Here is a 24,126-nt window from a genome sequence, read left to right as displayed (position 1 = left end):
ACACTGATCAAAGGAGATAGCAAAATATTGTTAGGAGTCATTTTACTGCTATGTTCCTTTACAAAACAGTATCTGTTTTCCCCTAGGTTCCGGACCTATCAGGGATCAGGTTCTTGCTCACCCAAACAAAGTGTCAGGCACGGGTTCCATTTCTCGGGGTGGGCCTTAAAACAAGTCAGATATTTGTTAGTTACCCCCATAAACCCACATTGAGAGAGGTGAAGGATATTGGTAGTCACCAAATCAGCAACTACATGTTCAATAATTGAGGTAAGTGTTTTCTTTAGTAATGGGGCAGTACTGAAAGTTCATGGAGAACAATTAACAACTTTTACAATAGCATGTGCTGCTTGGTGGTTCTCATGGAGCCTTTTGACCAAAAATTTAATTAGGTGTAATTCATTTTAAAAAAACTGGAGGCTTTGTTTCAAGATGAGAGATGTCCATTTGGGGCCCCATAGCCCCCAATAGATAGTGACTCCCCTTAGATCAACTTCATATATTGATTTATTTTAGAAAGTGTCTATTGTACCAGATTCCCATACAACCCTCCAAATGACCCTTAGTTTTTAACTGCCCCTGTATTCCACACATAACCCTCTCCCCATTTGATCCTCCATTCCCAGTTTCCCTTCCTTCCACCCACAACTGCCTGTTTCATTTCCCCTTCCAAAGATGATCCAGCCCTCACCCCCAGCCTCTTACTCTCTCTCTAATCTTCATGGTTACATGGATTTTAGCCTGCTTATTGAAGACTTAATAGCTAACACCCACATATAAGTGAATATATACCATATTTGTCTTTCTAGATCTAAGTTACCATACTCAGAATATTTTTTCTAATTCTGTCCATTTAGAAGAAAATTTCATTTTTAAATATCTGAGTAATAATCCATTGTGCAAATGTAATGGGTCTTTAATATATTTATTCATTGACAGACATCCAGGCTGTTTTAATTTTTGGTTATTATGAATATAGGGCCTATGTACAAGATTGAGCAACGGTCTCTATAGTAGGATGTAGAGTTCTTTGTGTGTATACCTGAGTGATACAACAGCATTCTGAGGCAGAGCTATTCCCAGACTGCTGAAAAACCAACCACATTGGTTGCTGTCATGGTTGTACAAGTTTGCACTCCCACCAGAAATGAATGAGTGTTTCCCTTGCTCTCCGTCCTTTTCAGCATGAACTTGTTTTATTGGTCTTAGCCAGTCTGACAGGTACAAGGTGACAAAAGATGTTAAATATTTCCTTAAATGTTTTTCATCTATTTGCATTTCCTCTTTTCAGAATACCCTGTTTAGATCTGTGCCCCATTTTTTAAACTGGGCTCTTTGTTTTCTTGATGCCCATTTTTTCTAGTTTGTTCTATATTTTATGTATCATTCCTCTATTGGTTTTGTAGTTGGTAAAGTTATTTTCTCATTCTGTAGGCTGCCACTTTGTCCTCAATGATTATGTATTTTTTCCATAGTATCATGAGGTCCTATTTATAATTGTTGGTCTTAGTGCCTATGCAAACAGTATTCTGGACGGAAAGTCTTCTGTGCCAGTGAGTTCAATACTAGTCTCCACTTTTCCTTCTATCGGATTCTGTGTAGATGGCCTCATGCTGAGGTCTTTGATCCGTCTGAAGTTGAGTTTTCTGCACAGTGGCAAGTTTGAACTATCTGTATTCTCTTCCACATGCAGCCCTCTTTTTTGGCCAACACCATTTGTTGAAAATGCTGTTTATTTTTTTTAAGTCTGTATTTCTGGCATCATTATAAAAAAAAACAGGTGTCCCTTAGATTTGTGGACTTTTGTTTGTGCTTTCAATCAAATTCCACTGGTCAGCATTTTTGCACCAAGATTGTGTTGTTTTTCCTACTATAGTCCTGTAATACAATTTGAGGTCAGGAATGGTTATAAGTCCAGCAAACCTTTTATTATTCAGAAATTTTTAGCTATCCTGGAGTTTTGTGTTTGCATATGAAGCTACAATTTGTCCTTCCAAAATCCTTAGTGTTAGGGTGTGTTTCTTAGAGGGAGCCAAAGAGCAGATCCTGTCTGTGCCCAGTCTGTTAACATGTCTTTTTATTTGGGGAACTGAGACCATTGTTGTTGAGAGTTATCAATGAGCAGTGCTTATTGATTCCCACTGTTTTGTTGCTGTGACGTGTTTCCCCCTTCTCTGATTTGCTGGTTGAGGCTATTTTACTGCCTTCTTTGGGTGTGGTACCTCCTTAGGTTAAAGTTTTCCTTCTTGCACCTTCTGCAGGGCTGGATTTGTAGTTAGATACTGCTTAAATTTGATATTAGTGTTGAAAATCTTCCATTTTCTTTCTAAGGTTGTTAAAAGTTTTGCTGGGTGTAGAAGTCTCGGCTGGCATATGTGGTCTTTCAGAGTTTTTAGATCATCTGCCCTGGTCCCTTTGGTTTTCATAGTCTCCATTGAAAAGTTAGTCATTATACTAATAGAGGTGCCTTTATGTGTCACTTGGTCTTTTTTCCTTGAAGCCTTTAACATTCCTTCTTTGTTCTGCATGTTTAGTGTTTTGATTATTATATAACAAGGAGATTTTCTTTTCTGGTCCATTATTTCGGTGTTTGCTAAGCTTATTGTACCTTGATAGGTATCACTGTATTTACACCAGGAAAATATTCTTCTATGATTTTGTTGAAAATATTTTCTGTTCCTTTGAACTGAGATTTTTCACCTTTCTCTATTCCTCTTATCCTTAGGTTTGGTCTTTTCACGGTGTCCCAGATATTCTGAATATTTTCTTTCTGGATTTTTTTTTGATTTAACATTTTTTTTCTGAGGTATCCACTTCTATCATGTCTTCAATGCCTGACATTTGGCTCTTTCATCTCTTGTATTCTGTTGGGGAGACTTGCCACTGAGGTTTCTGTTTCAGTTCCTAAATTTTTAATTTCCAGATGTCCCAATGTTGGGCTTTCTTTATTAATTCTATTTTCATTTTCTGGTCTTGGATTATTTTATTCATTTCCTTCCACTCTTTTTGTGTGCTCATGGATGGATTTATTATTATAATTTCTAATAATTATAATTATGAACATATTCATAATGGTTATCTTGAAGTATATCTTTTGTACTTCAGCTACATTACTTTTCTCAGTGCCTGTCATAGTAAGATTGCTTGTCTCTAGTAGAGACACACTCTCCTGACTGTTACTGCTTGTGTTTTCACACTGACATCTAGGCATCTGGGTTTGGGATGATTATAATTCTAGGTGTTGATATTTTTGGTCTTGTCTTTGTTGGGTGGATTTTCCCTTCCTTGGTTTCTGTTACCCTCTCCGGCTCTTAAGAGCATGTTGTTGTTATTGGTTCCCTAGTAGGAAATGCTTCTGAGCCCCTTCCAGGCATGTATTAGGAACTGACAAGAAAGAATTGAGGACAAACTCGCAGATGAGGGGAGGGCTCTCTCCTCCTACACCTTTCTCTCTTCCACTTCTCCAGCGTCCAATTTATTGGTGTATACATTCAGTCTGACAACCTCTCATCACACTTTTCAAACAGAATCCCAAGTGGATGCCTTGCTCCACTCTTGTCCTCTTGACAGTTCACTTTCTACTGAGAAAGATACAGTGATATCCTTTAAGAAAAATTATAGCCAGTTGCTTTCTGCTTAAATTCTTTCAAAGCACACCACTGTGCTCTGAACAAAACCCCAAAGCTCTACTCTGTTCCTACACCACCATCAGGCCTTTGCCTGCTTCTCAGTGTGCCCAGGACTCCCGTTTTTTGCATCCGGTATAGTCCTTAAGTGGCACATATCTATTCTTTCTCCGTGGGTTCTCTGTTGCATTTGGAAAGCTCTAATCTCTGGCCTATGCATCACTCATTCAATCTCATTTCTATCTCCATTAGGTGTCACTTTCTTGGAGAGGAAGCAGCCAATATATACAACCCTAAAGTCATTTTCCAGCACACAAACTTTAAATAGTTCATTGCTTGTTTACTTGTGTAATTACTTATTGTCTGTTTCTTGTCCCATTAAAATTGAATTTGTTGATGGTAAGGATGAAGATTGACTTGTTTGCCAATGAGTGTCCTGGGCTCAGGATAATGGCAAAAGTATAATAGAGCTCCAGTAAATGTCAAATGAAGGAATATACACTTCTTATGGGGGATTAGATATACAGTTACAATCATCCAAATTCTTACAATTTCATTTTTGATAAACACTGACACTATAGATTTTCAAACACAAGTAGCTCCTATTTTGCCGAACCAGCAATCTTCCACGATCCTAGACAATCATATCAAGGACAAGAACCTTTTCTTTGTCTGCACTATGTTGCTCACACTCTGCTGCACTTCAGAGATCATCAAAATATACACTTCAAACATTCAAGTTTAGTTCAGCACATCTTGACTCAACCAGAAGTTTTCAGTGTGACACGTGGCATTGGTAGTGTTCAGAATGTGAACTGTGCACTTTAATTGCAGGGAAAAGTGACTCAGAGTAGAGCCAGGCAAACACCTTTTTCCATAATCTGTCTGAGAATTTCATACATGAGTACATTGTATTTGCATCATTTCCTCATTTCCCTCTCCCCTTCCAACTCCTCCCATGTCCTGTCACAACTCCCTCTTGAATTCATGACCCATTCTTACATAATTATTATTGTATCATTGGTATGCATATGCCACTGCCTTCAATTATTGTGAGCTTAAAATATGTGTATGTTTAGAACTTGGATGAGGTTATAGCTGAAGAAAACTTGTTTTTCTTCTCTGGATAGCCATTGATTGCCTACAATTCCTTATCCATCAACGAGATATTATAACATTTTCCTCTATCTATGTTGACAAGTCATCTTGTGCAGGCAACCATACTGCTAAGAGTTCATTCTCACACAACACAAAATGGTCTAGATCATGATGCTCTTACTTTTCTAAGTTACCACAAGCACTGAAAACAATTGTCGTATCCAAAATCACACTATCAACATCTTCTATGCTGAAGTTCACAAAAATTTCAAAGAGTGAGGCCAAGTACAAGTCCCTGGATACTAGGTAGTCTGTATAAATCCAAGTGATATTGAGTGTGATAAAGGTCTGCTGAAATCAGCTTATATTTAACAATAATATGTTGAACATGTGCATGCATACACACACAAACACACATTGTCATCATCATCATCAAAAATAAGAATAGAGGCAAGAAAAAATGCACCTGAAATCCTTAATCTGGACCAATTCTTAAATAAAAACCTGGTCTCAGTATATAAAATAATTAACAATTTCATTTGATAGCCATATCTGTAAATCAGAAGCTTCTAAAAACATTCTGCTATACTCATAGATCAGTATCCTGCCCATCCATCATCAGAGAAGTTTCCTCCTACAGTAGAAGGAAACAAATACAGACAACCACAACTGGGCAATAGAGACCTTGCAACATCTAGTACTCAATAAGACCTCTCCATCAAATCCCTTCCTTCGGGGCTCAGAGAACACTCTTGAAAAAGAGGTGGGAAGATTGTAAGAGCCAATGGGATGGAAGAGACCAAGGAAACAAGATCCTCTATATACGACATGACTGGTGCACATGTGAACCCACAGAGACTGTGGTAACAGTGCAAAGGGCCTGCAGGGGGGTTGCACCAGAAGGTGTCCCTGTGCTGAGAGGGGGAGAGGACCCAAGGCACTGCTATAACCATCTAGAAGCATATGACCCCTCAAATGACCCTTAATTTCAGCTGTCCCTCCCTGTATTTCCTCTGCTGGTCCCCTCGCTACTCCCCCTTTTCTCTTGCATTATATGAAATATATTGCATGAAAAAAATCTATTCTCAGAAAATTTTCTTTTTCTTTAATTCCTTCCTCTTTATTAGAGTTTATTTCAGCAGTAAATCACTTCCTAGATAGAGCCACTAGTTCCAAGAGACTGGCATAAAAATAGATGAATCTCTTTCAATCCACTCTTCAGCATGAGACCATAAAAGATTTAAGCAGTTAGAAAAATAGATGAACTTTTAAATGTGGAGTATGTTTAAGAAAATCCCACCAAATCTCACTCTTTATCAGATATCTCTTAACTCCATCTAGACAGCCTGGATTTGTAGTAATCTTTCTGACCCAGAAGAATCCTTTTTCCATTTCTTGCCCAAACTTCCCTAACCTTTTCCTATCTGACTGTCAATTAGCATGCTGATGCTGGGATCTGGTTTAGTCTCAGCCAGAACTTCTCATGGAAACCACACTCCACCTGATTTACTTCTCCTTTTATTAGAGCTCTATGCTTCATTTGCTCTACGCTGACAGTGGACTGTTTCCTTCATTAATTACAATGAGTAAGGAATGACTTGGTTGGTAATTAGTATAACCTAGGCTATTGGAAATACTACAGCCTAGAAGGAAAAGGAGAGGTGTGCGTGCAGTCAACCACTCAGTCCCTAGAGTTCTGTGTGTCTTGAACCAAAACCACAGATGGGAAGAGTTCAAGGACTTCAGTCCAATCAGCGCCCTCCTCTCTTCCAGGGAACTCTCCACCAATGTCATTCTTCTCAAGCACACAGAGGCACAGACACACGTGCCCATACACCTGCCAGTGCCGACAAGTGTAAGTGGCCTCCTTCCTTCTTTCCCAGCACCACACATCCTCTCAGGTCTGCTTTGAAAAGCTCTCCTCTTGGACACTCAGCTCAAGGAAGTTTTGAGTTTCTGGGTTTACTGTTTTCTCTCTTTGTATTTATCAAGCCCCTCCCACTCTGCTTCTTTCCTTTGAACACTTGTTGGGTCCAGTTGAATTGCAATCTCCGGAAAGTAGAAATTCTGTTTGCATTTTTTGTGTGTTCCCATAACCCTTACCTTTCAACACAGAACTATTCCCAGAGTTCTCTAAATATTCCTGTCTCTAATCCCTAGTGCTAGACTTGCAAGTGTGTGTCACTATGTTTGGCTTTTATGTTAGTGCTTGAAGTCTGATCATGTCTCATACTGACCCAAAGTCAGTATTGACTGAGTCATCATTACATCTCTTAACTTTAACTTACTTCATCTATGAGTCCAAAAAAACCTCATCTAAATTAAGCCTCCCCTTAGTCCTTAGCTTTGGAAAGCAGCTGCCTCTGTGTTTGCTTCATCTCTCTGTTACATTATCCTAGCGGCAGATCCTACCAAGTAGCTGGTCGATGCTGTCAGTTCATGGTGAATTTGTAGACAGGTATTTTTAATTTGAAAGTGAAATATGAAGATACTCATTTACCCACCAGGTCATCTTCTTTCTTAGTTTCATCCATAGGAAAATAGTTTGTTGTATTTTATCTGCCTAACTGTTTTGCCTCTTAGTTGTTTTTTCAATTTGACGAGAGAAAAGAATATTATTCACCAAACCAATAGTCCCAAGAAGCTCCCTGCCCCTCTTCTTCTTGCCAACATTTCATGCCTTTAACTTCTCATAACCACTTACACTGCCTTGAGTGCAACATATCTGTCTACTGTCTTGGTACCCTGCCTTCCTCCCTACAGTAGAGGACATAACAGCAGATGTCTATGGCTTCCCATGACACCAGGAAGGGATACTTTTAGGATGTCCTTGGACAACTTGTAAAATATTCAGGTTCAGAAGTTTCTACCTAAACTAAGGGGTAGGACTCTCCCCAAATAACAGAGTCCCAGGGGGAAGCCTGATGTACCTACTCCTAAGCTCTCATTGATTCCCCCCGCAAAAAGATAAATGTTAGTGAATTCTAATCAATTCTATATCTGTTCTACAAGTTAATAACAAACTCCCAGAAAGAATGACACAGACTCTGGCTATTAAAAATAGTGCTGCTATGAACATAGTTGAACAAATGCTTTTGTAGTATGCTAGGGAATCTATAGGGTATATTCCCAAGAGTGGAATTGCTGGGTCCTGAGGGAGATTGACTCCCAGTTTCCTGAGAAACCGCCACACTGATTTCCACAGTGGCTGCACGAGTTTGCATTCCCACCAACAATGGATGAGTGTTCCCCTCACCCCACATCCTCTCCAGCATAGGCTATCATTGGTGTTTTTGACTTTAGCTATTCTGACAGGTGTAAGATGGTATCTCAAAGTGGTTTTGATTTGCATTTCCCTGATCGCTAAGGAGGTTGAGCATGACCTCATAGCAGCACTATTTGTAATAGCCAGAACCTGGAAACAGCCTAGGTGCCCCTCAATAGAAGAATGGTTAAAAAAGGTGTGGAACATATACACATTAGAGTTTTACTCAGCGGTAAAAAATAATGACATCTTGAATTTTGCATGCAAATGGATGGACATAGAAAACGCTTTACTGAGTGAGGTAAGCCAGACCCAAAAAGAGGAATATGGTATATATTCACTCATAAGTGGATTCTAGCCATAATTAAAGGTCTTTGAGCCTATTATTCGTTATCCTAGAGAAGCTAAATAAGAAGACGAACCTGATGAAGATTATTTAGCTATCCGCCAGGAGGTAGGAAATAGTCAAGAGTCCCAGGTAACCTTGGGTGCATGGGGGGGGGTTGTTGGAAGGGGAGAGGGTTAGAGAGAAGGGAGTCGGGGAGGAATGGAGAAAGCTTGGTTGACTGGGATGGGGGAAGGGAGGAAGGATGAATATGGGATCAGGGAAGAATATATTTCAACTAAGGGAATCATTTTAGGGTTTATAGGAAACTTGATTATATATGGGATCCCAGGTCCAAGGAGAGATTCCCAGATTGTTCTCTGGACAGAGGAGAGGGTGCCTGAACCGGCCTTGGCCCATAACCATACTGATGAATATTTTGCTTATCACCATAGATCCTTCATCTGGCGATGGATGGCGATACAGACGGAGACCCACATTGGAGCACCGGACTGAGCCCCCCATGGTCCAAATGAGGAGCAGAAGGACGAAGAAAATGACGAAGGACTGCGAGGGATGCTATCACCCATTGATACATGGGGTCGGATCTAATGAGAGTTTACCAAGGGCAGTTGGACTGCGACTGAACGAGCACGTGATCCAACCAGATTCTCTGAATGTGGCCGGATTCTCTGAATGTGGCTGGCCCGGAGTCTTTCTGAGAAGCCATTGACAATGACACTGGGACTAGTTTCCTCTGCATATACTGGATTTTTGGGATCCAGTCTGTTTGGATACTCACCTTCCTGGACCTGGAGGGAGGGGGGACGAACTTGAACTTCCCACAGGGCTTGAAACCCTGACTGCCCTTAGGGACAAAGAGGGAGGAGGGGGGGAGTGGGAGGGTGTTGGGAAGAGGGGCGGAAATGGAAACTTTTATAATTTAATAAAATTACTTTAAAAAAAAAAGAATGACACAGACAACTAGTAGCATGAAGTTCAGTTTTCTTGAGTGACTATTTAGATATCAGAAGGAAATGCAGAAGTCATAGAGACAAAGCAAACCATCTACATAAGTAAAAATCCCCAGAATGATAGAGTTCAGTAGAATTTTATCACTGTCTATCTATATATTTATTTGTGTGTTTATAAGCACACATGTGGGCTCATGCATGTGTAAAGTCAGCAGTCAATGTCAGGTACCTTCCACAATTTTTCCTTCATATTATTTTTGAGATAGTCTCGATCAGAGAAATGTTCAATTTGAAAAAAAATATATATATATGAAGATGTTCACTTAGCCACCAGGTTATCTATGCTCTTCCACAGCTTTATCCATAGAAAACTAACATTATTTTTTAATATGCCTAACTCCTTTGACACTTAGTTGGATTTTAAATTTGAGTAGAGATAAGGGGGCACTGTTCACCAAACCCCAGTCAATTAAAGTTGGAGCTCACCAGTTCAGCAAATTGACTTGCTTGCAAGTCCTAGGAATGCTCCACTTTGTGCCTTCCAGTTTTAGGTTATAGACACGCCCCAACACACCTAGATTTTTAACATGTGTGCTGAAGACCCAAACTCATGTCCTTATGAAACAACACAGGCACTTTACCAATTCAAGCTGTCTCCCCAACGCCCCATCTGTGCTTTTGCTCCAGTAGATGTGTGATTTCCATAATTAACACAAAAGATGCAAAAAAATGTCTCTAAGAATAAGGTGGTTCTTTTAAAGAAAAACTACGCAATAAATTTAAAACAAATGACCATATTTAGCCCTGGAAGTTGACTGTTGTTACATGAACACTTAGCTCCTCATTGCATAATTTTCCCTAAACAAAATATACACTGGAAGTATCAATCATGTGAGCCAGGATAACCATGTGGAAGAATAAGCTTTTAAACATATTCCTAAATTCATAATCTTTGGCTGAAAAATAATCCACATTTTTATGTGTCCCTAAAATGATTTACATAATCCACCTTTTTAAACTATTGTAAATATGCATTTGCATGATAAAGTATGATTCAACTATAATGTCAACTCATACATTTCCATGAAGAATGTCTCTTTCCTTAAAAAAAATACACACTACTTAAACAAAGGAAATTTACATAATTTCTACTTCTTGTTTGTTCATTTTAACTTAATCAAGTGTATTTATTCTGAAATATAATCAGCTGATGACATACAAAAAACATAATCATTTATTGAGCAAAAAATGCATATATTTATTTTACATCTTCAGCAATGTCCTCGATTTGGTAGCACTGAGCGTTTCTTCTAAGAGGAAAGCACTTGTTCTTTGTTAAAGGTCAGACACAAGAGTTGTGTATTGTTTAGTCTTCTATTTTTTTAAAGATTCTTGTTTTTATTTGTATGTGTTCTTACGTGCATGTGCATGAATATGTATGTGTGAATGCATTTGTATGCCCGTGTGTGTGTGTGTGCGTGTGTGTGTGTGATGGTATCTAAGGAACTCACAAGAGGGGAAAGAGTTTTGGATCCCCTGGAACTGGAATGCCAGATAATTGTGAGCTACCTGACATGAGCTCTGGGAACTGAACTATGGTCTTCTGCAGGAGTACTAAGCATTCTTTATTATTATTATCCTTATTATTATTTAATTTTACATACCAATCACAGTTCCCACTCCAATCCATTCTCTCCCCACCCTCTGCTTCCTCCTTCACCAGTATCTACTCATCAGAGATGGTAAGGCCTCCCATGGGGAGTCAATTAAACCTGGCATATCTAGTTGAGGCAGAACCAAGACCCTACCCTGCTGCATCAAGGCTGAGTAAAGTATACTACCATAGGGAATGGGCTCCAAAAAGTCAGTTAATGCACCAAGGGTAAATCCTGATCCTACTGCCAGGGGTTCCACAAATAGAACAAGCCGCACAACTGTCATCCATATTCAGAAGGCCTAGTTCAGTCCCATGCGGCTTCCTAGTTGTCAGTCCAGACTCCATGAGCTCCCATTACCTTGGGTTAGCTGTTTCTGTGAGTTTCTCTATCAGGGCCTTGACCCTGCCCCCAACTCATATAATCCCTCCTTCCTTTCTTCAACTTGACTCCAGGAGTTCAACCCAATGCTTGACTGTGGATCTCTAATCCAGTTACTAGATGAAGATTCTATGATGACAATTAGGGCATTCACCAATCTGATTACAGGGGGAGGCTGGTTCAGGTACTCACTAAGCATTTTTAACCACTCAATCATCTCTCCAACTCCTATAATTACTGTTTATGTTTCTAGCATTGTTATTGATATCGTTATGTATCAAGGGATAACTCAGAACAGCCACTACTAAGAAAGATGGTGAAATAAGACTAGTACTCAAAGGATTATGTCACCAGGCCTTTTGTGGTTAGTACAAAAGAAAGAAAGAAAGAAAGAAAGGAAGGAAGGAAGGAAGGAAGGAAGGAAGGAAGGACGGACGGAAGGAAGAAAGAAAGAAAGAAAGAAAGAAAGAAAGAAAGAAAGAAAGAAAGAAAGAAAGAAATTTCTCTCAAAAACCTCTTCTGTCAAAGTAGAAGTCACATGAAAGCAGCATGAAAGAATGATTACAAGTGATTGGAGATAAAGCTTACTTGAAAGAGTGTTTGCCTAGCATGCTCAAAGTCCTGCTTTTCAGACCACAAAGATTGTATGTAGTATCTCAAATTGTGGACTCCAGCACTCAATAGATAGAAGCCAAAAGACCTGAAGTGCCAGGGCATTATTTGCAACATAGAAAATTTGAAGCCAACTGGCAGTACATGAAACCTTGTCTCAAAATTCATCCATTCATTCATTAAATGTGAAAACACAGAAATACAGGCTGCAACTACAAGAGAGGACCAAGAGGTGTGTAACCACCCAACCAGTAGGGCACCCCACACTCTAGACCCTCCATACCTGAGGCAAAACCATGGATCCCTCACCCACCTGCCTCAGCTGCTCTAACAGACAGCAGGCAAGCTTCCTGCAGGTAGACTACTCCAAGATCCCCATCCCACCAATCAGACCCCGTAAGCTACAAGTCCTACTCTGTCCCCAAACCCTCCCATCCCCCTCAACATCAGAGGATCTCTGGAACACGGGCTACAACTACTCAGAGAGAATCAGCAGAGGAACTCTGAAGCATGGGCTCTGACTATACAGAGTGGAACAAAAGAGTGGAACAAGATAGCAGACCAAGAGAGTGGACCAAGGGAGGAGGCCGAGAGATACCTCAGTGACTCCCTGAGACATAGACAGCGATAGTACAGAGCAGAGCAAGAACAGTTCACAAAGACAGACAGCCACTGCAAGATTGGACCAAGAGGCAAGGCCACTGCTGGCACCAAATGGAGGAAAAGATGGATAAGTGCCAATGCAAGAATTAATCCAACAACCTAAAAGGCAACATGGTAACACCAGAACCCAATGGTCATACAACAGGAAGACTTGATCATCCTAACTCAGAAGAAGTAGAAGAAAATGATTTTAAATGTAACTTCATGAGGATAATAGAAACATGTAAAGAGGAAATTTAAAAATACCTTAAGGAAATGGAGAAAAAGACATACAAAAAATGGAAAAATTAGTAATCTCTTAAAGAAAACCAAGAATAAGCAAACAGGTGAAGCAAACAGTTCAGACAGTTTAAGACTGAAGACTGAAATAGAGACAGTAAAGAAAACACAAACTGAGGAAATCCTGGAAATGGAAAATCTGTAAAAACAAGTGGGAACTACAGAGGCAAGCATAACCATCAGAATACAAGAGATGGAAAAGAGAATCTTGGGTGTTGAAGACACTACAGAGGAAATAGATTCATCAGTCAAAGAAAACTTTAAATCCAACAAATTCTTAATGCAAAAGATCCAGGTAATCTGGAACACCATGAAAAGATGAAACTTAAGAATAATATGGATGGAAGAAGAACTTCAGCTCAAAGACACAGAAAATATATTCAACAAAATCATAAAAGAAAACTTTCCCAACCTAAAGAAGGATATCCCTATAAAGGTACAAGAAGCTTACAGATCACCAAATATACAGGACCAAAATCAAAAACAGTCTCTTCTCCATATAATAATCAAAATTCAAAACATACTGAATAAATAAAGAATATTAACATCTGCAAATGAAAAAAGGCTGAGTAACATATAAAGGCAAACCTATCAGAATTATACCTGACTTCTCAATGGAAATCATAAAAGCCAGAAAGTCCTGGACAGATGTGCAGCAGACACTAAGAGACCACAGACACAAGCTCAGGCTACTATACCCAGCAAAGTTTTCAATCACCATTGATGGAAAAAAATCAAATATTCCATGACAAATAGATTTCAATAATACCTATTCACAAATCCAGCCTTAAAGAAAGTACTAGAAGGAAAACTCAAACCCAAGGAAGCAAACTGTACCCATAAAAACACAGGCAACAGATAACCTCACACCAGCCAACCCCAAAGAATGGAAACACACAGATATTACCACCAAAAAAAAAACAAAAACCAGGAATTGACAATCACTGGTCATTAATAACTCTTAATATCAATGGACCCAATTCACCTAAAAAAAAAATTTAAAAAAAAAAACGCAGACTAAGAGAATGGATACAAAAGCAGGATTCACCCTACTGCTGTATACAAGAAATACACCTCAACCTCAAAGACAGACATTATCTCAGAGTAAATGAGATAAATGAGTAAATCTCAGAGTAAAAGGTTGGGAAAAGATTTTTCAATCAAATGGCCCTAAGAAACAAGCAGGTGTAGCTATCCAAATATCTAATAAAATAGATTTCAAACTAAAATCAATCAGAAGAAATGGACAAGGACAATTTATACTCATCACAGGAAAAATTCATCAAGATGAAGTTTCAATCCTGAACATCTATGCCCCAAATACAAGATCACCCACCTATGTAAAAGAAACATTACTAAAGCTTAAATCTCACATCAAACCCCATACACAATAGTAGGAGAATTCAACACCCCACTCTCCACACTGAACAGGTCAACCAGACAGAAACTTAACACAAAAATAAGAGAACTAACAGATGTTATAACTCAAATGGACTTAACAGATATCTACAGAGCATTCCATCCAAACATAAAAGAACATACCTTCTTCTCAGCACTTCATGGAACATTCTCTAAAACTGATCATATACTTGGTAACAAAGGAAACTTCAAGAAACAAAGAAAAATGGTATAACCCTCTGTATCTTATTGGATCACCATGTTTTAAAGTTAGAATTTAACAGCAACACTAATTGCAGAAAGCCTACAAACTCATGGAAATTGAACAGTACTCAATTAAACCACCACAGGGTCAAGAAACAAATAAAGAAATTAAAGATTTCCTCGAATTCAATAAAAATGACTGCACAACATGCCCAAACCTATGGGACACTATGAAAGCAAGCGGTGCTAAGAGGGAAGTTGATAGCACAAAGTGTCTACCTACATAAAGAAAGTGGAGACTCCACCCTGCTAAGCTCTCCCACCTGCCATCCCAGCGTCCATCCAGGTACACCTTCCTATATTTCTCCCTTCCCCCTGGGGCCATAAAATTTCCCCAGCTCAGCTGCCTTGCACACTGGGCCTGGGCTGTAGGCACAACCTGGAAGGAGGGAGTACCTGTGTTTCAATAGCCTGCCTGAGGAAAGGTAGGCCTTCTGTCAGTGAAGTCCCTGCCCAACAAGGGAACCTGACCCGGTACCAGAATATCCAATAGGGAGCATTTGAAGGAAGAGATGGGCAGATGCCAAGGCAAGACCTCCTCCAACAATCTGAAAAACAACATGAAGACACCAGATCCCAACGACCCGACAATAAAAGGACTTGAACACCTTAATCCAGAAGAAGTGGGAAAAAGTGCCATTATGAAAGCAATAGAGTCCCTTAAACAGGATATGAAAAACTCCCTTAAAGAATTGGATGAGAAGTATAACAAAAAGTTTGAAGGAATGAATAAAGAAATGGATGAGAAATATAACAAAAAGTTTGAAGATATGAGTAAATCCGTGAATGATACCCTGGGAAACCAAGAAAAAACAATCAAAAAGGTAAAGGAAACAGTTCAAGAATTGAAAACTGAAATGGAGGCAATGAAGAAAACACAAACTGAGAACCGGCTGGATATGGAAAACCTAGGTAAACGAACAGAGACTACAGAATCAAGCATAACCAATAGAATACAAGAGATAGAAGAACGAATCTCAGATTCTGAAGATACCATAGAGAAAATAAACACTCTGATCAAAGAAAATGGCAAATCCAATCAATTCTCATCACAAAACATTCAAGAAATCTGGGACACAATAAAAAAACCAAATCTAAGAATAATAGGGATTGAAGAAGGAGAAAAATTGCAGATAAAAGGCCCAGAAAATATATTCAACAAAATTATAAAAGAAAACCTTCCCAACCTAAAGAACGATATTCCTATGAAGGTTCAAGAAGCATACAGAACGCGAAATAGTCTGGATCCAAAAAAAAAAAAAATCCCCTCGCCATATAATAACCAAAACACAAAACATACAGATTAAAGAAATAATATTAAGAGCTGCAAAGGAAAAAGGTCAAGTAACTTATAAAGGTAAACCTATCAGACTCACACTGGACTTCTCTATGGAAACCATGAAAGCCAGAAGATCCTGGATAGAGGTACTGCAGAAACTAAGAGACCATGGATTCAAACCCAGACTACTATAAACAGCCAGCTATCATTCACTATCAACGGAGAAAACAAAATATTCCAGGATAAAAATAAATTTAAACAATTCGTAGCCACAAATCCAGCCCTACAGAAAGTAATAGAAGGAAAATCGCAACCCAAGGAATCCAACATTGCCAACACTGCCTACAATAACCCAGACATCTAGCGACCATTCACAACCACAACTCAAAGTAGAGAAACACACAAATTCTACTACACACACACACAAAAAAATAATAACTGGAATCAACACCCGCTGGTCATTAATATCACTTAATATTAATGGAATCAACTCACCTATAAAAAGGCACAGACTAAGAGAATGGATATGAAAACAGGATCCAACATTCTGCTGTTTACAAGAAACACACCTCAACCACAAAGATAGACATCTACTCAGAGTAAAGGGTTAGGAAAAGGTTTTCCAAGCAAATGGACCTAAGAAACAAGCGGGTGTGGCCATTCTAATATCTAACAAAATTGACTTCAAACTAAAATCAATCAGAAGAGATGGAGATGGACATTTCATACTCATAACAGGAACATCAGGAGGAAGTCTCAATACTGAATATCTATGCCCTTAATATAAAAGCACCCACTTATGTAAAAGAAAAACTTTTAGAACTCAAGGCAGTCATCAAACCGCACACACTAATAGTAGGAGAATTCAACACACCACTCTCACCAATGGGCAGGTCAATCAGACAGAAACTCGACAGAGAAATAAGAGAATTACTAAAGGTAATGAATCAAACGGACTTAACAGATATCTATAGAACATTCCACCCAAGAAGGAAAGAATATACCTTCTTCTCTGCAGCTCATGGAACCTTCTCGAAAATTGACCACATACTCGGTAACAAAGCAAACTTACACAGATACAAAAAAATATTAGTAATCACCTGTGTCTTGTCAGATCACCATGGAATAAAGTTAGAATTCAATAACAATTCTAATTCCAGAAAGCCTACAAATGCGTGGAAGTTGAACAGTCAACTACTGAATCATCCTTGGGTCAAGGAAGAAATAAAGAAAGAAATTAAAGTCTTCTTGAATTTAATGAAAATAAAGACACAACATACTCAAACCTATGGGACACAAGGAAAGCAGTTCTAAGAGGAAAGTTCATAGCACTAAGTGCCCAATTAAAGAAAATGGAGAAAGCATATATTGGAGACTTAACAGCACACCTAAAAGCTCTGGAAAAAAAAAGAAGCAGACTCTCCCAGGAGGAGTAAGATTGGAAATAATCAAACTGAGGGCTGAAATCAACAAAATAGAAACACAGAAAACAATCCAAAAAATCAACGAAACAAAAAGTTGGTTCTTGGAGAAAATCAACAAGATTGACAAACCCCTAGCCAAACTAATCAAACAGCAGAGAGAGAACACTCAAATTAATAAGATCAGAAATGAAAAGGGGGACATAACAACAGACACAGTGGAAATTCAGAGACTCATTAGATCTTACTACGAGAGTTTATATGCCACAAAGTTGGAAAATGTACAAGAAATGGATTGGTTTTTAGATAAATATCATTTACCAAAGTTAAATCAAGAGCAAGTGAACAATCTAAATAGACCTGTTAGTCGCGAAGAATTAGAAGCTGTTATCAAAAACCTCCCCACCAAAAAAAGCCCAGGACCAGATGGTTTCAATGCAGAATTCTACCAGAACTTCCAGGAAGAGCTAATACCTATACTCCTTAATGTATTTCACAATATAGAAACAGAAGTATCATTGTCAAACTCTTTTTATGAAGCTACAGTTACCCTGATACCAAAACCACACAAAGACACAACCAAGAAAGAGAATTACAGACAAATCTCACTCATGAATATTGACACTAAAATACTCAATAAAATACTGGCAAACCTAATCCAAGAATGCATTAGAAAAATTATCCATTATGATCAAGTGGGCTTCATCCCAGAGATGCAGGGCTGGTTCAACATACGCAAATCTATCAATGTAATCCATCATATAAATAAACTGAAAGAAAAAAAACCATATGATCATTTCATTGGATGCTGAAAAAGCATTTGACAAAATTCAACACCTCTTTATGATAAAGGTGTTGGAGAGATTGGGTATACGAGGATCATACCTAAATTTAATAAAAGCAATATATAATAAGCCGACAGCTAACATCAAATTGAATGGAGAGAAACTCAAAGCCATTCCACTAAAATCAGGAACACGACAAGGCTGTTCACTCTCTCCATACCTCTTCAATATAGTGCTTGAAGTTCTAGCAACAGCAATAAGACAACATAAGGGGATCAAGGGGATTCGAATTGGAAAGGATGAAGTTAAACTTTCTTTATTTGCAGACAATATGATAGTGTACATAAGCGACCCCAAAAACTCTACCAAAGAACTTGTACAATTGATAAACACCTTTAGTAATGTGGCAGGATACAAGATCAACTCCAAAAAATCGGTTGCCTTCCTATACACAAAGGATAAAGAAACAGAGAGGGAAATCAGAGAAACATCACCTTTCATGATAGCCACAAATAGCATAAAATATCTTGGGATAACTCTGACCAAGGAAGTGAAAGATCTATTTGACAAGAACTTTATGTCTTTGAAGAAAGAAATTGAAGAGGATACCAGAAAATGGAAGGATCTCCCCTGCTCTTGGATTGGGAGGATCAACATAGTAAAAATGGCAATTCTACCAAAAGCGATCTATAGATTCAATGCAATCCCCATCAAAATCCCATCAAACTTCTTCACAGATCTTAAGAGAACAATAATCAATTTTATATGGAAAAACAAAAAACCCAGGATAGCCAAAACAATCTTATATAATAAAGGAACTTCTGGATGTATAACCATCCCTGAATTCAAACTCTATTACAGAGCTACAGTATTGAAAACAGCTTGGTACTGGCATAAGAACAGAGAAGTCGACCTATGGAATCGAATAGAAGACCCAGATATTAACCCACAAACCTATGAACACTTGATTTTCGACAAGGGAGCTAAAGGTATGCAATGGAAGAAGGAAAGCATCTTTAACAAATGGTGCTGGCATAACTGGATGTCAACCTGTAGAAGAATGAAAGTAGATCCATATCTATCACCATGCACAAAACTCAAGTCCAAATGGATTAAAGACATCAGCATTAATCTGACCACTTTGAACCAGATAGAAGAGAAAGTGGGAAGTAGTCTACAAGACATAGGCACAGGAGACCACTTCCTAGGTAGAACCCCAGTAGCACAGACAATAAGAGAATCAATGAATAAATGGGACCTCCTGAAACTGAGAAGCTTCTGTAAAGCAAAGGACACTGTCAGTAAGACAAAAAGGCTACCTTCTGACTGGGAGAAGATCTTCACCAACCCCTCATCAGACAAAGGTCTGATCTCCAAAATATACAAAGAACTCAAGAAACTAGATACTAAAACTCTAATTAACCCAGTTAAAACATGTGATGCTGATCTGAACAGAGAATTCTCAACAGAAGAAATTCAAATGGCCAAAAGACACTTAAGGTCATGCTCAACATCCTTAGCCATCAGGGAAATGCAAATCAAAACAACTGTGAGATACCATTTTACACCGGTCAGATTAGCTAAAGTCAAAAACACCAATGATAGCCTATGCTGGAGAGAATGTGGAGAGAGGGGAACTCTCATCCATTGTTGGTGAGAATGCAAACTTGTGCAGCCACTGTGGAAATCAGTGTGGCGGTTTCTCAGGAAACTAGGAGTCAACCTCCCTCAAGACCCAGCAATTCCACTCTTGGGAATATACCCAAGAGATACCCTATCATACCACAAAAGCATTTGTTCAACTATGTTCATATCAGCACTATTTGTAATAGCCAGAACCTGGAAACAACCTAGGTGCTCCTCTATAGAAGAATGATTAAAAAAGTTGTGGAACATATATACATTAGAGTTTTACACAGCGGTAAAAATAATGACATCTTGAATTTTGCATGCAAATGGATGGAAATAGAAAACGCTTTACTGAGTGAGGTAACCCAGACACAAAAAGAGGAATATGGTATGTATTCACTCATAAGTGGATTCTAGCCATAATTAAAGGTCTTTGAGCCTATTATTCGTGATCCTAGAGAAGCTAAATAAGAAGGTGAACCTGAAGAAAATCATGTAGTTATCCTCCTGGAGATTGGAAGTAGACAAGAGTGCCAGGCAACCTCGGGTGCATGGGGGTGGGGGGATTGTTGGAAGGGGAGAGGGTTAGAGAGAAGGGAGTAGGGGAAGAATGGGAAAAACAGGGGGATTGGGATGGGGGGAGGGAGGAAGGATGGATATGGGAGCAGGGAAGTATCTATCTCAACTAAGGGAGCCATTTTAAGGTTTGCAAGAGACTTGATTCTAGAGGGGTACCAAGGTCCAAGGAGAGGTCCCCAGATTGTTCCCTGGGCAGCAGAGGAGAGGGTGCCTGGACCAGCATTGGCCCATAACCATACTGATGAATATTTTGCATATCACCATAGAACCGTCATCTGGCGATAAATGGAGATTGAGACAGAGACCCACATTGGAACACTAGACTTAACTCCCTAGGTCCAAATGAAAAGCAGAAGAAAAGAGAACGTGAGCAAAGAAGGCAAGACCAGAGAGAACCTTCATCCGACGATGGATGAAGATTGAGACAGAGACCCACATTGGAGCACTGAACTGAGCCCCCAAGGTCTAAATGAGAAGCAGAAGGAGGGAGAACATGAACAAGAAAGGCAGGACCGTGAGGAGTGCCTTCACCCACTGATACAAGGGGACTGATCTAATGAGAGTTCACCAAGACCAGTTGGACTGGGACTGAACGAGCACACGATCCAACCAGATTCTCTGAATGTGCCCTGATTCTCTGAATGTGGCTGGCACGGGGTCTTTCTGAAAAGCCATTGACAATGACACTTGGACTTGTTTCCTCTGCATATACTGGATTTTTGGGATCCAGTCTGTTTGGATGCTCACCTTCCTGGACCTGGAAGTAGGGGGAAGGAACTTGAACTTCCCACAGGGCTGGAAACCTTGACTGCTCTTAGGGATGAAGAGGGAGGAGGAAAGGGAGTGGGGGGAGTGGGAGGGTGTTTGGAGGAGGGGCAGAATCGGAAACTTTTATAAATTAATAAACTTTTATAAATTAAAAAAAAGAAAGTGGAGAAATCTCACACTAGTGACTTAACAACACGCCTGAAAGCTCTAGAACAAAAAGAGGCAAACTCACTCAGGAAGAGCAGATAACAGGAAATAATCAAATTGAGGGCTGAAATCAATAGAATAGAAAGAAAGAAAACAATACAAATAATCAATGAAACAAAGAGCTGGTTATTTGAGAAAATCAACAAGATAGTCAAAGCCTTATCCAACTAATAAAAAGGCAGAGAGAATCCAAATTAACAAAATCAATATGAAAAAAGTTAATAACAACAGGCACCAAGGAAATCCAGAGAATCGTAAGGTCATACAAAAAAAATTGTACTCCTCAAAATTGGAAAATGTAACAGAAATGGATAATTTTCTGAATAGGAACCACATACCAAAATTAAATCATGACCAGGTGAACAATTTAGATAGACCTATAACCTGCAGGGAAATAGAAGCAGTCATCAAAAGCCTCTTAACCAAAAAAGTCCCAGACCAGATAGCTTCAGTGCAGAATTCTACCAGAATTTCAAAGAAGAGCTAATATCTATATTCCTCAAAGTGTTCCACATAATAGAAACAGAAGGAATATTGCCAAACTCTTTTTATGAAGCTACAGTTACTCTGATACCAAAACTACAGAAACACTCAACCAAGAAAGAGAATTACAGACAAGTTTCCCTCATGAATATTGATGTAAACACACTCATAAAATACTGGCAAAACGAATTTAACAACACATTAAAAAAAATCAGCCACCATGATCAAGTCGGCTTCATCACAGATATGCAGGGATGGTTCAACATACAAAAATTTATCTATGTAATCCACCATATAAATGAACTGAAAGAGAAAAAAACATATGATCATCTCATTAGATGCTGAAAAAGCATTTGACAAAATCCAATAAACCTTCACGATAAAGGTCTTAGAGAGGTCAGGGATACAAGGAACATATCTAAACATAATAAAAGCAATATACAGCAACCCGACAGACAACATCAAATTAAATGGAGAGAAACTTGAAACAATTCCACTAAAATTGGGAACAGGACAAGACTCTGCACTCTCTCCATATCTCTTCAACATAGTTCAGCAAGAACTTTTAGTCTTTTAAGAAAGAAAAGAAGACTCTTGCAAACCCTAAAATGGCTACCTTAGTTGAGATATATACTTCCCTGCTCCCATATCCATCCTTCCTCCCTCCCCCAATTCCATTCCCCCAAGCTATCCCCCATCCTCCCCTTCTCCCTTCTCTCTAACCATCTCCCCTTACTTCCACACCTCACCCTCCGTGCACCCAAGTTTGCCTGGCAATCTTGTCTACTTCCAATATCCAGGAGAATAACTATATGATTTTCTTCAGGTTCACCTTCTTATTTGGCTTCTCTAGGATCACGAATAATAGGCTCAAAGACCTTTAATTATGGCTAGAATCCACTTATGAGTGAGTACATACCATATTCCTTTTTTGGGTCTGGGTTACCTCACTCAGTAAAGCGTTTTCTATTTCCATCCATTTGCATGCAAAATTCAAGATGTCATTGTTTTTTACTGCTGAGTAAAACTCTAATGTGTATATGTTCCACACCTTTTTTAATCTTTCTTCTATTGAGGGGCACCTAGGTTGTTCCAGGTTCTGGCTATTACAAATAGTGCTGATATGAACATAGTTGAACAAATGCTTTTGTAGTATGATAGGGCATCTCTTGGGTATATTCCCAAGAGTGGAATTGCTGGATCCTGAGGGAGGTTGACTCCCAGTTTCCTGAGAAACCGCCACACTGATTTCCACAGTGGCTGCACAAGTCTAGGAAGGTGAGCATCCAAACAGACTAGGATCCCAAAAAGCCAGTACATGCAGATGAAAGCAGTCCCAGTGCCATTATCAATGGCTTCTCAGACAGCCCCCAAGTCAGACACATTCAGAGAATCCGGTTTGATCACATGCTCGTTCAGTCCTACTCCTGCTGGCCTTGGTGAGCTCTCATTAGATCAGTCCCCTTGTATCGGTGGGTGATTGCCCCCCTCGCGGTCCTGACTTCCTTGTTCATGTTCTCCCTCCTTCTGTTCCTCATTTGGACCTTGAGGGCTCAGTCCAGTGCTCCAATGTGGGTCTCTGTCTCAAACTCCATCTATCATCGGATGAAGGTTCCCTCTGATCCTGACTTCTTTGGTCATGTTCTCCCTCATTCTGCTTCTCATTTGGACCTAGGGAGTTAAGTCCTGTGTTCCAATGTGGGTCTCTGTCTCTATCTCCATCCATCGTCAGATAAAGGTTCTATGGTGATATGCAAAATATTCATCAGTATGGTTATGGGCCAAGGCCAGTTCAGGCACCCACTCCTCTGCTGCCCAGGGAACAATATGGGGACCTCTCCTTGGACCTGGAGGGAGGGGGGAGAAACTTGAACTTCCCACAGGGCAGGAAATCCTGACTGCTCTTAGGACTGGAGAGGGAGGAGAAGAGGGAGTAGGGGGAGTGGGAGGGTATTGGGAGGAGGGGAGGAAGTGGAAATTTTTATAAATTATTAATAATAATAATAAAAAGAAAAATAAAAAAATAAAAAAGAAAGAAAAGAAGAGACCAGAAAATGGGAAGATTTCCCATGTTCTTGGACATGTAGGAACAACACAATAAAAATAGCAATCCTACCAATAGCAAATTCAAAGCAATTCCCATCAAAATCCCAACACAATTCTTCATAGACCTTGAAAGAACAATACTCAACTTCATATGGAAAAACAAAATACCCAGGATAGCCAAAACAATCCTATCCAATAAAAGAACTACCAGAGGCATCACTATCCCTGACCTCAAGCTCTTTTATAGAGCTACAGTAATGAAAACAGCTTGGTATTGGCATAAAAACAGACAGATTGACCAATGGAGTCAAATTGAAGACCAAGATATTAATCCACACAGCTATGAAAACCTGATTTTTAAAAAAGAAGCTAAAATTACACAATGGAAA

This window comes from Myodes glareolus, chromosome 14 (assembly GCF_982192425.1).
Source record: "Myodes glareolus chromosome 14, mMyoGla1.1, whole genome shotgun sequence".
Taxonomy (NCBI): domain Eukaryota; kingdom Metazoa; phylum Chordata; class Mammalia; order Rodentia; family Cricetidae; genus Myodes; species Myodes glareolus.
The sequence above is the reverse complement of the archived record's forward strand: the minus strand, read 5'-3'. Positions refer to the sequence as shown.